This window comes from Balaenoptera ricei, chromosome 11, assembly GCF_028023285.1.
Source record: "Balaenoptera ricei isolate mBalRic1 chromosome 11, mBalRic1.hap2, whole genome shotgun sequence".
Taxonomy (NCBI): domain Eukaryota; kingdom Metazoa; phylum Chordata; class Mammalia; order Artiodactyla; family Balaenopteridae; genus Balaenoptera; species Balaenoptera ricei.
Genome location: NC_082649.1, coordinates 52269678 through 52283422, shown reverse-complemented (window position 1 = coordinate 52283422; position 13745 = coordinate 52269678). Strand labels below are relative to the sequence as shown.

Here is a 13745-nt window from a genome sequence, read left to right as displayed (position 1 = left end):
AATTCAGTTTTATCACATCTAGTGAAGTTGGACCCAGTTATAATAAAGAAAATGATGAAAGTGAACAAAAGGTACTGATATCCGCTAGACGTTTACTGGCTATGTTCCAAGTATGTTCATTTGACAGACAAAGGGAGCATTACTGAGTCACAGCCCTAGCCGGGCACAGACACATGGGGATCCCTAGAGGGAGAGATACAGGATTTCTTAAGGAGCAAAGCAAATTGCCTCCTTATTCTGTGACACTCCACATCCTATCAGCTTTCCTCTGTTACTGCCCCATCTCTCACTCACACACACACCCCAATCCATCATACTGTATACATACTTTCTAACTCGGGAGTTCCAATATTTTGCATATTTTCTGGTGGCACGGTACAAGAGGGATCTCTTGGTGCCTCCAGGCCAGCAGTATCAGCAGGCAGCATCTGGGAACTTACTGGAAACGCAGAATCTCAGCCCTGTCTTACACTGCTGACTGCAGAATCTGCATTTTATAAAGTTTTCTAGGAGATTCATTTATACAGTAAAGTTTGAGAAGCACTGCTTTAGCAAACATCCCTTGGGATTCTGCCACAGAGTTGTTTCCCTCTTACAGAGAAAATTCACAGTGGACTTGCTTGCAAAGCCCTAGGGCAATTGTATTCAGGGCTAGCCAATGAGAAAGTGGTCCGTAAGAATGTTCTAGTCAAATGAACTTCAAGAGGAGTGTAGAATGAGATATAATTCCCCATCCATCATCTCAAGAAAAAGTAACAATTAAATTCAGGCAAACAATAAAAAATCATTTTAATTAAACAACAGGACAGTAGCTCACCGGGCATGCAGGGCTTAATTTAACTTCCAGCATATGGACAGCACTGTTTGACATTCTAGACAGACTTTGAGAATACATTTTCCCCAAATGATGGAAGAATTCTTCTTTCCAGTCCATTTGATTGTTTTATTCCCATTGTACATATTTCAAAACTAAGCTATTGCCTCACCTCACATCCCATTGCAGAGTCTCCTTTAGGTTATTTCCTCCCTACCTCTCTCCCCAATAAAAGGGTCTTACATGTAGTCTAATCCAGTATGACAACCTCTTCCAGAATATTCCTGAAAGGTACAGAGGAAACCTCTGTCATAAGTGTTACGGCAGAGGGACTCCACTCCTCTATAAATCATACCATAATCTAACTCCAATAGACCTATTAGGAGAAAGTCTCAACATTGGGATATTTTAAAATATATTCTTTATAATCAAATATGGCCTTCCCGGAAGTCCACTTACTGGCTTTCGTGCTATTCTCTAAAGCAAAAGACAATGCAATGACTCCTTCTTCTATGGGATGGCAGCTCTCAAACTGCTGTTTGGCATTTAACCCATTTCCCATTAAATGCTGTTTGGCATTTAACCCATTTCCCTAAATCATCTCATTTTCAGGCTGAACATCTCTGTCTTCTTCAGTCACTCCTAAAAAGGCCTATTGATCAGACCCTAAAGTCTGGCACGTTTATCAGACTCCCGCCTGCCAGCATGGAGCAGGCACCCCATACGTGCCGGGTCTAAGTATAAAGTGATCTGGTCTCTGAAATCATTCTTGCTTCTCAAGATTCTCTGTGACGTTTCACCAGACCCAGCTCCAATACGTGGGACGTAATCCGTGTAGACAGGTAACAGTAGGACTCTCACGGTTCTTACCAATGAGCGCAGACTACTGCTGGTTTGTGTGCTCTCGTTTCCTTTTGATTCCCTCCAGCAGGTCACCCCAATTTCAGAATGACCTTAACTCACCTCTAACCCCCCGGGTCTTTATCGCCTGAGCAGATGCCAAGCCAGCTTTCTGACAAGCTGCTCTTTTGCCATCAACTGTGTGAACAGACAGGCCTGGCTTGACGTGTATCTGTTCAGTTTCATATCTCGGTCATTTCAGGCAGTTAGAACCCTGATCCTGTCCCTGCCGTTAGGCATTCCTTCCCCTGTGCTGATCGTCCTTCCCACATGAAGAGAGAGCCTGAAACGTGCCAGGCTTTGCCCACAACACAATGACACGTCCTATGAACATCTATCCTCCACGGGCTGACCTGTGCTCTCTGGAGCAGGATTTTTTCATTTCCTTCTCTGTGTTAGAGTCCTCTGACCACTAACTTAGCTTGGGCTTTGTTAAGATCCCCCAGCTGCCCCGATTCTCTCATTCTTGTCCCGGCTGCCTGTCTGGATCATATCTTCCACCCCGTCTAGGGGCCCTTCATGTTTTCAGGAAACCTGAAAACAGAGAGAGAGGGCTTGAGTTACCCCACTATCCTCTCCAACAGGGAGACCCGCCGGCTTTAGAAAAGCACATCAGTTATGCACATTATCAATACCTGTCACGTCACCAAAACACCTCCTGCCTTCTCTCTGGCTCACCCTGAACCACACTGTGGTTGGGTTTTGGCACCCAGACCCTGCCATCCACACCTTCAGGCTGCAACTGTGCCTGCCCTGAATGTATCATTTCACCAGTTCTAAAACCTCAGATGCCTACCCAGCGAGGCCCGTGGCCTTGTTCTGAGGTACTTGCTTGTAAAGTGTGGCAAGCACAGTGACATCCTGTATTAAGGAATCCTATTATTCCCCAGGGAGGGGGGGGACCCAGGTGTGAGTTTGCTTGTTTTTCTTCTCCTCTAACCTCGAGGGCTGAATTTAGCTACTTCCTGTGGTGGTTACTGCTCTCTAATTGTTACCATCCTCTTTCAAGTTATATGGGGAACATGATGAAAAATACAAAAAGATGTGGCAGAACAAACTGTCTTGAATTCAGTGGTTCCCAACGTTGGCTGCATATTAGAATACCTTGGCGGGTTGTTTTTTTAATCCTGACACCAGGCCCCAGACCAATTAAATCTGAAACTGCAGGGCTAAGACCCAGTTAATGAGTCATTTTTAAAGCTTCTCAGGTGGTTCCAATGTGCAGCCAAGGCCGAGAACAACGACTTCGGCCTGACGGGAGACTGGGATGGGACCTGGGAAAAAAGAGAAGGCGTGGAAGGAATTTTAATCACTAAATTTAGGATCCATTGTTCCTGACACTGGAGCCAGTGGCATGAGGTGTATGTATTTTTTTAAAGTAAAGAAGCAAATATGAATTGTTTCTTTAAAAGTTAATATTAGTTTTTATAAGGCATAATTATTGCTGGGAACACTGAGATTTTACATAATTAGCAAGGTGTAAGAGTTATTTGAGGATCAGAAAAGGTTTTCCAAGAGCCAGTCAGCGGATGTCCAACTGGAGGTAAATACAGCCTCTGGAGTTCAGGACGGGAGGAAATGAGGGTCAGTTTCCCAGTGGTTAGCTAGCTCCAGTGTTTTTCCACTGGTGGGACACTGAGGTACTTGGAAAGTAGCAAACAATCTCCTGGACCCTTTTTGCCATCACCCATCTGTGTGTTGTTTACAGAACACGAGAAGGCCGCTATGAGGGCAGAGACTGCAGACGTTTCACCACAGTTTCGCAGCAACGCCAGCCTTGCTGGCTCAACTGATTAATTGGTCACTCACATCTAGGGGATGGGATTCGAGACAGACTGTGTCCTTAATGGATTCCACTCGGCTGTGATTCACGTCAGGATGAGGTCCCAGGGTAGAAATATTCACAGCTGGCAACCACATCTGGCCTCAGAGCATCTTTGTTTACTTTGCTGCTTAGGGGAAAAAGAAAAAAAAAACCTACAGAAGCCAGTTGCTTTGCCTGAAGACACTTCAAATACACGTTAAGCCTCACTGGACTGAGTCACAGTGCCCTCTGGCATGCACAATCTTTATGATTTCCTTGGCCAGACATGGGGCTGTATTCAGGGATTCAGAGGATGCTTCTAACTCATTCACGACCCAAGTCTCCTTCAGCACTGAGTCATCCCCTCAAATAACTGATTTCTCTTCCCCGGAATGAGACGAGTGACTTTAATGCATAATTTTCTTCCTCTTCTAACAACTTTTCTCCACCAAATTTCCACACTTAGGTTTCTTTTCCTTTTGCATTGAGACCAGAAAGTAAATCTGGTTTGTTTCTCTTGAAACAAAAAAGCACAGCTGGCGAGCCAGCTATTTTGAGTCGTGAGGGCACAGTTCAAAGGCAGCAGCACACCCAGAGCCCAGAGCTGCCAGAGCACCATCGTTCTGCTGGTTTCTTACACGCAGGAACTCAGAGCTTCCCCCAAGGAGCCAGCTGCCGCATGCTGGAGCAGAACGAACACAAAATGCGATTGGAGAGGAAGGAGGCAGCACGTCCAAGCCCTCCCCGACTCAGAAGCCAAGAGGAGTCCGTAGAGTAGGCAAGGCGCGTGATGCACCCCCGGAGTGGGTCTGCTGGATGGCGGGAAGCAACGTTATTAAGGTCACAACAGGTCCAGGGGGACCCAGCTGGCTGAGATGATCTGCTAGCCAGTTAAACAGAGACAGGAAACCGCGTGTCTGATATTGTAAAAAAAAAAAAATCATTTGTCTTCCTGCCAGCTTTAGGCCTGCAAACCAAAGAGGCTGTTTTCATTTAAAAGAAACTCGACAACAATGAGAAAGGAAAGATGGAGACTTTGTGGCTACCAGGGGTCCCTGTCTGCTCGTCTCCTCGCTCTCAGCCTCTCCGGGGCCTGCGGGGCCTGCAGGCAGCTTGTGGGTCAGCCAGGAGCATTTAACCACAGCAGGTGAGCTCTGAGTCAGAGTGGTTTCTAGAGTCCTGGTTCCTAAGTTAACTAGATATAACTGACGTATTTACTGACAGTTCCATCCTGTAAAAAAAAAAAAAAAAATCTCATGCAACCTAGAGATAGACACAGTAGTGGGGGGAAGACCAAAAAAAAGTAAAAATGGGAGCTGGGATCGAGACAAATGGAAGGTAAATGTAGGAAAACAGGCAAGCAGGGGTGATGTCAGTATGCAAAGTACACGCCCACATATTTGCTAGAAGCATGACTCGAGCTTTTCTGGTAGGGAGAAATACAACAAAACATGGTCATGTATATCAGGGGTTGGCCTGAAGCCTTGTTTTGTAAATAAAGTTTTACTGGAACATGGTCCGTCCATTTGTTTACATACTGCCTGTGGCTGCAACAGAGGCTCTCTGGCCTGCAAAGCCCAAAAGATTCATGAACTGGTCCTTTACCAAAGAAGCTTGCTGATCCCTGCTCTACTTGAAGCTCTATATGCTTCAAAGTGTCCTTAAGGTCAGAAGCAAGTATGTCCTCATGAGGGGAATAATCTTTCCAAAGCAGAGAGCTGAGAGAAATTTCTCCTGGCTTCCTCAGCAAGGTGACAATACAATGCAGAGAACAGCTTCCTTAGCAGCGTTCTTTACCGTGAACCTGTCCCTCTGATTCACAGGACTGTTGCTGATGATGGATGGTACTTACAGACGAGTCAGCAGAAGGAATTTTCAGGAGGGAGAATGCAACACAACACTGGTACAAAGTGCCTCACTCATCTGGCTAAATCCAAAGACAAGACATTTGAATCTAGGGGAATAATAGTAACTCTTTACAGCCAAAATTTATTGCATAGTTGCTCTGTGCCAGGTACTATTCTAAGTTCCCTACATGAATAAACACATTTATCCTCACAAAAATCCTATTCAAAGTGAGCACTATTTCTATCCCCATTTTTCAGAGGGGAAAACTAAGGTAAATTGGTTCACCCAAGGACGAACAACTCATAAATGGCTTAGCTGAGATCTGAACCCAGAAAATCTCACTGGGGAGAGCACGATCTTCTCAAAAGATGAGCATCCTGCTGAGCGTCATTTATAAAGCTCGTTCCTAACAAGCCCATGAATGGTACAGCCTCTGGTTGTGCTGCTTGCCCAGGACTGGCTGAATGGGGAGTCTGGGCACAGATTAGCACTCAGGCTTGTGTCCACAGCCTCACATGGGGGTAAGACTGTTGTTAACAGGCACCCCCCACACACCTGAACGTGGAGGGTTGATGGTACTCCCTGAAAAAAGAGACAAGATTCTCCAACTCTCCTGTGGACAAATGGTGGAGAACCAACTGCGAAATCTTGGGAAGTTCACACCACTCTCTAGAAATCCATTTCTTTGTCAGTAAAATGAAAAGTTTGGACGAGCTAATTGCATGGGCTTCATTTCAGCATAAAAAAAGTTACGACTCCAAAAAGACTAAGATGACAAGTCTCGGCAAGGATGTGGAGAAAAGGGAACCCCTTTGCACTGTTGGTGGGAATGTAAATTGATACAGCTCCTGTGGAGAACAGTATGGAGATTCCTTAAAACACTAAAAATAGAACTACCATATGACCCAGCAATCTCACTCCTGGGTATTTATCCAAAGAAATGAAAACAGGATCTCAAAGAGCTATCTGTACTCCTATGTTCACTGCAGCATCATTCATAACCGGCAAGACATGGAAGCAACCTAAATGTCCACCAAGGGATGAATGGATAAAGAAGATGTGGTGTATATACAATGGAATAGTATTCAGCCATGAGGAAGAGGGAAATCCTGCCATTTGTAACATCATGGATAGACTTTGAGGACATTATGCTAAATGAAATAAGACAGAGACAGACAAATACCTCATGGTATAATTCACATGTGGAATCTAAAAAAAAAAAGCAAACTCACAGAAACAGAGTAAAATGGTGGTTGCCATGGGCTGGGGGCGGTGGGGGAAAGAGGGGGAGGTTGGTAAAAAGGTAAAACTTTCAGCTCTAAGATGAATGAGTGATGAGACTCTAGTGTAAAATATGGTGACTATAGTTGATAACACTGTCTTGTACAATTGAAATCTGCTAAAAGAGAGTAGAACTTAAATGTTCTCACACAGACAAAAAGGAAAATATGTGAGGTGATGGATGTGTGAACTGCCTAGATGGAGGGAATCCTTTCACAAAGTATGTGTATATCAAGTCACCATGATGTACACTTTAAATATCTACAACTTTATTTGTTAATTATACCTCAATAAATTTGAAAAAATGCTAGAACGTGACATCAAAAAAAAGTTATGGGGGCTTCCCTGGTGGCACAGTGGTTGAGAGTCTGCCTGCCAATGCAAGGGACACGGGTTCGAGCCCTGGTCTGGGAAGATCCCACATGCCGCGGAGCAATTAGGCCCGTGAGCCACAACTACTGAGCCTGCGCGTCTGGAGCCTGTGCTCCGCAACAAGAGAGGCCGCGACAGTGAGAGGCCCGCGCACCGCGATGAGGAGTGGCCCCCGCTCGCCGCAACTAGAGAATGCTCTCGCACAGAAACGAAGACCCAACACAGCCAAAAATTTAAATAATTAATTAATTAATTAATTAATTAATAAAGAAAACAAAGCCAAGAGAATTACCCAAAATTGAGAAACATTAAAAAAAAAAAAAAAAAGTTATGACTCTAGGAAACAAGGCAACACACCTGAAAGCAGTTAGCACAGGTGGACCAACCACAGGAGGCTCTCACCCCAGGGCAGAGACCATCGCTACTATTGTTCTAGGGATTTCCATGGTCTGGGCCTTGGGCATGGTGCCAGCTCCCCTGCACTTCAGCTAAGGAAGGGGGTGGGACTCTGGCCTTGAAACCAAACTTTTCAGAGTCCAGGCTTGAGTTTAATGCTGATTGCCTTTCCCTCATGGCCATGGAGACTTGCCATTTCCAGAAGAAGCAGTTCAGCTGTAAGTCAGGAGGAAAGGTGGGATGGCCAGGGATCCAGCCATCTGGGAGCTGGGAGCAGTCCAGAAGCACACCTCCTTCAATCTGCCAAGTTACCATCCTAACCCAGCAGATGATGATAACAAACAACTGAAGAGCAAACCGATTCAGGCGAACTCCTTTTAACGCCTCCGTATTCCTTGTCCGGGGCTCCCCCGGGCTACCAAACAACTCCCTTGTATCAACAGATCCAGTTCAGAACAACATCTTGTGAAATGCTTCTTGAAGGTATTCCTACATATCTTCTTGCTTTGGGAAATAGTAGAGTATGATCCCATAGATAAAGTATGTGAACATTATCACGGAAACCAAAGAAATGTTCCTGAAAAGGCACCTCATCTTCTCTACGCGGAGCTCCAGGCCGGCACAAAGTTTGTAACGCATACAAAAAATGACTTCACTATCGCTATGGAAAAACACCCCCATTTCAGTGGGGAGTTCTGTTACACGAAAGGACGGAGTAAAGCATATTTAGCTCATTTCCAAATGACCAGGTTTAAGACCAAATGTATTCCTCTTGGGCTGACTGATCAGCTGGGCAAGTTACCAGCATGAAGCTAACGAGACCCATCTTTGGTTCTCCGGTTCCATTCCTAGCTGGGTGAGTTCACACCAGCGCTTTCACACTTCAGTGTGAGAACAGATCACCAAGGACACTGTTACAACACTGATACTGATGCAGTGGGTCCAGGAGGGCCCTGAGGTTCTGCTCTTCTACCAAGCTGCCCAGCAATGCTGCGGCTGGTCTGTGGACACTTGGAGTAGCGAGGGTTCCCCATTCAGAGGAGGGGTTCTCCCCAGCAAAGAGTGCACTCCTTATCCGGAGGAATGAGGGAGAATGGAGGCACCTACTGTGTACCAACTGCCACGCTGGCCCTCCCAAGCTTCACCTCCTTCAATCCCCACGGCATCCCGAGGCCATAGGTATCACTACCCGCACTAAGTGGTCCACAGAGGCACAGCCATCCAATGAGGCGGCCACGCGGCCCAAAGCAGCTTTCTGCTGAGAAGAGGAAGAGGGAGTGAAGCCCTTTGGCAAGGACAGAACTGCGATCGCCCCGAGCACTGACCTGAACGGCGCTGTGAGTCCTCCCACTCGAATTTAGCCACCTCCTACTGTGACTCTGCGTCAAAATAGGAACAACGCGCCTAATGTGTGATATTATCCGACGATGGAGGGATGTGGTTAGGTTTGATTACACACTGTGGACTCGGTATGCTCCCCCTACCTCTGTGAAGGCACGTGGAGAAGACAGAAGCTGCTCGAGGCACGAGTTATAGCAACACAAGCCCCTCCCAAACTCTTGCAGCGCGGTACCGACCCTTGCAGCGCCATACACAGGAGGTCTGAGTGGCCTGCTGCACACTGTGGTCAAGTCTCCACCACAGACCTCAGTGCTGGCACACACCAGAGGGCCGGACGGGCCTGGCTTCACATCTCAGGGTGAGCAAAAGTCCCCATCGGATATAAACCCCCAAATAATGCCAGCAGCTAACAGATGGGGCGCTGTCATAAGCACTGCATGTAACAATCTAGCCGCAACCCACCCACCCCCCGTTTCAGTTCCATTTTACAGGCTAGGAGACATCAGGTAACTGGCCCAATGTGGCAAAGCAAACAAGTGGTAGAATGGGCCTTAAAATTCCGGAAACCCACCACAGATCCATTCTTAACCATTACACTAGACTGTTTATTTCGTACCTAAAACAAGCAGAAATCATCTCCTTGCCCGGCACTCTGCAAATGAAGCATCTTTACTGCACTTGGAAACCATTTATGAAATGAATAAAACAGAGTGGTTTTTTGGATTCTTCAAGGCTTAATGAGCGATCCTACCCACATCATGACTTTGTGAAGTGGACATGTCATCTGCAAGTGAACAGGGAGCCGTTAGCTTGGGGTCCCCACCCACATCCTGGGCTCACTTTGGTCCAGGAGCCTGACAGGGCTTGTTTGACTGACAGCTGTCACCAAGACATCAATAAGGACCCAGACAAATGCCTTCTCTTCTAACCAGAATTGTAGGGCTTGGTGAGCTCAGGGGGAGATAATGACTTCCTCAGAATTCTACACATCTTTCACCAAGCAGGAATCATCAGACAGGACAGGGAGACCTGACTTTTGGAGAGCAGCTGGAAGAACGGACCCCGGCCTCATTCTAATTGATCTACTTTAGGGAAGCAGGGAGCCACCGGGCATAACACAAGGCACCACTGGGGGGTTTTGGGGGAAAAGATAGGTACCTGGTTCAAAAAGAAAGACAGCAAGGTCTCTTTAATTCCTTTGTTTTGGAACATTGGTTTCAAACTCATGAAAGCTGGCAACACCTTTCTGTGATTCATATCTTCTGCTGAAGCTTGGTACACATGGCAGGTAAAGGAGAGCTGATTTACTCCCTTCTCCCTCAGTTCCTCAGAGCAGCCCCTGATGCGCCTCGGAATACAGACTTCAAACCCTGTACTAGGGACACAGACCTTGGTGAGAGTCTGGAGACCAAACCTGTAGCCCAGCTCTGCCACTAACTAGCTGAGTAACTACAGGCAAGTCACCTAACTTCTGTGTTCCTGGCTCTCTGCCATCATCACCTGGGGACAGTAATCTAATCATCTTTCTGGGCCTTAAGACGATTATCTCAACGAATCTTCAGTATCTTCAATACATTCTCTGCACATTTCTCAGGTATAGAACATAGAGGTGCTTCGACAAGGTGAACAAGGCCAGAGGCAAACAAGCCATCACTACACACCAACCTCCGGGAACCTGAAAGGAGTGAAGATGGGAGGACTGGTGGCTTGTGTAGAGGCCCATCCTCCCCCAAACCATCTGCCAGGCTTCAGGCTTCATGCCAGGCGTACAGACAAGCAACATGGAGCAGGAGAGAAAATCGGTGCTAAATAATGCAAAGAGTTGGCATTTGTCCTTTTTTTTTTTTTTTTTTTTTTTTTTTGGTAGACTAGGCCTGGGTGCCTATAGAGGCAAAGGAACACAGTGGTATCTTGTTGTCTGAGGCTGGGCTGTCCCACCTGTCCATTCTTCGGAGGACTGAGGTCATGGCCTCGGTTAAGTAAATGGAAATCACCAAATACAGGAAGAAGGCAACCAAATTTCTAAAATGAGGATAAAATCCCAATGATGATGGAAAAAGGGAATAAGGGAATTTACTGGGAGTCACAAAAATGTTCTGTATCTTGATTGTGGTAGTAGTTACACAGCTATATACATTAGTCACAATTCAGTGAAAATAGTATCTTCAAACTGTAGATTTTATTTTATGTAAATTATACATCAATGAATCTGACTTTTAAAAAAAATCTCAATGATATGATTTACCAAGTTTAGGATTTCCATGCAGAGTTCCATGCAGAAAAATCTCTCTGGATGAATGGATGATCACAGACCAAGAGGAGGCTTTCTTTTCACTGTATCCAGTTTGTCGAATTTGAATTTTTTAATATGTACATATATTATCTGTTTAGAAAGACAGAGATAGAGAGAGTGCAAGAAAGAAGGAAATAAAAAGAGAAGGAAGGGGGAAAAACCCTCACAGAAGTTTTATTTTATACACAGCCCATTATGAATCCTAGCTATGCCACCCACTAGTCATGGGATCCTGGACAAGGTGTTACAGTTCTCTGAGCTTGTTTTTCTCATCCATAAGATGGGGATACTAGCAGTGCCTACCTCATGGGGTGGCTATGAGATTAAATGAGGCCAGGCCATCAAAGGGGCTTAGCAACAAACACAGCAACTACATTCCCTCTGAATGTCAGCTATCATTCATAGTAGCACTGAAAATAAAGATCTACATTTAAAGAGTAAATCTTGTGGCTCAACTTTTTTTCCCTCACATATTTAAGAAAAATGTAAGATGTAAGTAATCATTATCCATTGTTTGTAGATCAGAAATCAACAAGAAAAGAGTGCTGTCCTAATAAAAATACCACACAGAACACTCCAGAGAGCTTTTGTGTTCACCATCTTATTTGACTTGGAGTAGAAAAATAAAAATTGCTTCAAGAGTTTTCCCACCTTATAAACCTGATCAAGGAGGTGAAAGACTTATATGCTGAGAACTATAAAACATTAATAAAGGAAACTGAAGATGATTCAAAGAAATGGAAAGATAACCCATGCTCTTGGATTGGAAAAATTAATATTGTTAAAATGGCAATACTACTCAAAGCAATCTACAGATTTAATGTAATCCCTATCAAATTACCCATGACATTTTTCACAGAACTAAAACAAATAATCCTAAGATCCATATGGAACCATAAAAGACCCAGAATTGCCTAAGCAATCCTGAAGAAAAAGAACAAAGCAGGAGGCATAACCCTCCCAGACTTCAGACAATGCTACAAAGCTACAGTAATCAAAACAGCATGGTATTGGCACAAAAAGAGACATACAGATCAATGGAACAGAATAGAGAGCCTAGAAAAAAAACTCCACACATCTGCAGTCAATCTTTGACAAAGAAGGCCAGAAAATGGGAAAAAGTCTCTTCAGCAAGTGGTGCCGAGAAAGTTAGACAGTTGCATGTAAATCAATGAAGTTAGAAAACACACTCTCACCATACACAAAAATAAAATCAAAATGGTTTAAAGACTGAAACATAAGACGTGACACCATAAAACTCCTAGAAGAGATCATAGGCAAAAAATTCTTTGACATAAATTGTACCAATGTTTTCTTAGGTCAGTCTCCCAAGGCAATAGAAATAAAAACAAAAATAAACAAATGGGACCTAATCAAACTTACAAGCTTTTGCACAGCAAAGGAAATCATAAACAAAATGAAAAGACAACCTACAGAATGGGAGAAAATATTTGCAAATTATGCGACTGACAAGGGCTTAATTTCCAAAATATACAAACAGCTCATACAACTCAACAACAAAAAAATACCCAATCGAAAAATGGGCAGAAGACCTAAAGAGACATTTCTCCGAAGAAGACATACAGATGGCCAACAGGCACACGAAAAGATGCTCAACATCGCTAATTATTAGAGAACTGCAAATCAAAACTACAATGAGGTACTACTTCACACCAATCAGAATGCCCATCATTAAAAAGTCTACAAATAACAAATGCTGGAGAGATTGTGGAGAAAAGGGAACCCTCCCACACTGTTGGTGGGAATGTAAATTGGTGCAGCGTAGAAAACAGTATGGAACTTCCTCAGAAAACTAAAAATAGAATTACCATGTGATATAGCAATCCCACTCCTGGGCATATATCCAGATAAAACTATAATTCAAAAAAGATACATGCACCCTTATGTTCACAGCAGCACTATTCACAATAGCCAAGACATGGAAACAACCTAAATGCCCATCAACAGATGAATGGATAAAGAAGATGTGGTACGTATATACAATGGAATACTACTCAGCCAGAAAAAAGAATGAAATAACGCCATTTGCAGCAACATGGATTAACCAGAGATTATCATACTAAGTGAAGTAAGTCAGAAAAAGAAAGACAAATACCATATGATATCACTTATATGTGGAATCTAAAATATGACACAAATGAACCTATCTATGAAACAGAAACAGAGTCACAGACATAGAGAACAGACTGGTGGTTGCCAAGAGGGAGGGAGTTGGGGGAGGGATCGACTGGGAGGTTGGAATTAGCAGATGTAAGCTTTTATATGTAGAATGCATAAACAACAAGGTCCTACTATATAGCACAGAGAACTATATTCAATATCCTATGAGACCCAGCAATCCCACTAGTGGGCATATACCCAGAGAAAACTATAACTCAAAAAGACACATGCACTCCAATGTTCATTGCAACACTATTTACAATAGCCAGGTCATAGAAGCAACCTAAATGCCCAACAACAGATGAATGGATAAAGAAGATGTGGTACATACATACAATGGAATATTAGTCATAAAAAGGAATTAAATTGGGTCACTTGTAGAGATGTGGATGGACCTAGGGACTATCATACAGAGTGAAGTAAGTCAGAAAGAGAAAAACAAATATCGTATATTAACACATATATGTGGAATCTAGAAAAATGGTACAGATGAACCTGTTTGCAAGGCAGAAATA

General features: G+C 44.1%; 1 protein-coding gene and 2 long non-coding RNA genes across 3 annotated transcripts in view; 1 reads left to right on the top strand and 2 right to left on the bottom strand.

Annotated features, from left to right (window-relative positions):
- The window catches only part of LOC132374819 (uncharacterized), a 30269-nt gene extending 25735 nt beyond the window's left edge, over window positions 1–4534 (top strand). Inside the window, exon 3 of the long non-coding RNA XR_009505766.1 lies at window positions 4478–4534. This is a non-coding gene — a long non-coding RNA (uncharacterized LOC132374819). The remainder of the gene's footprint in view (window positions 1–4477) is intronic.
- Window positions 1–13745, bottom strand: part of TGFBR2 (transforming growth factor beta receptor 2) — a 94348-nt gene that overhangs the window by 38685 nt on the left and 41918 nt on the right. The gene's annotated exons all lie outside the window — the stretch shown is intronic.
- LOC132374820 (uncharacterized) lies at window positions 773–3962 on the bottom strand. Its single transcript, XR_009505767.1, has 2 exons — window positions 3524–3962; window positions 773–2248 (listed from the first exon to the last, which is right to left on the bottom strand). It is a non-coding gene; the product is annotated as an uncharacterized LOC132374820 (long non-coding RNA).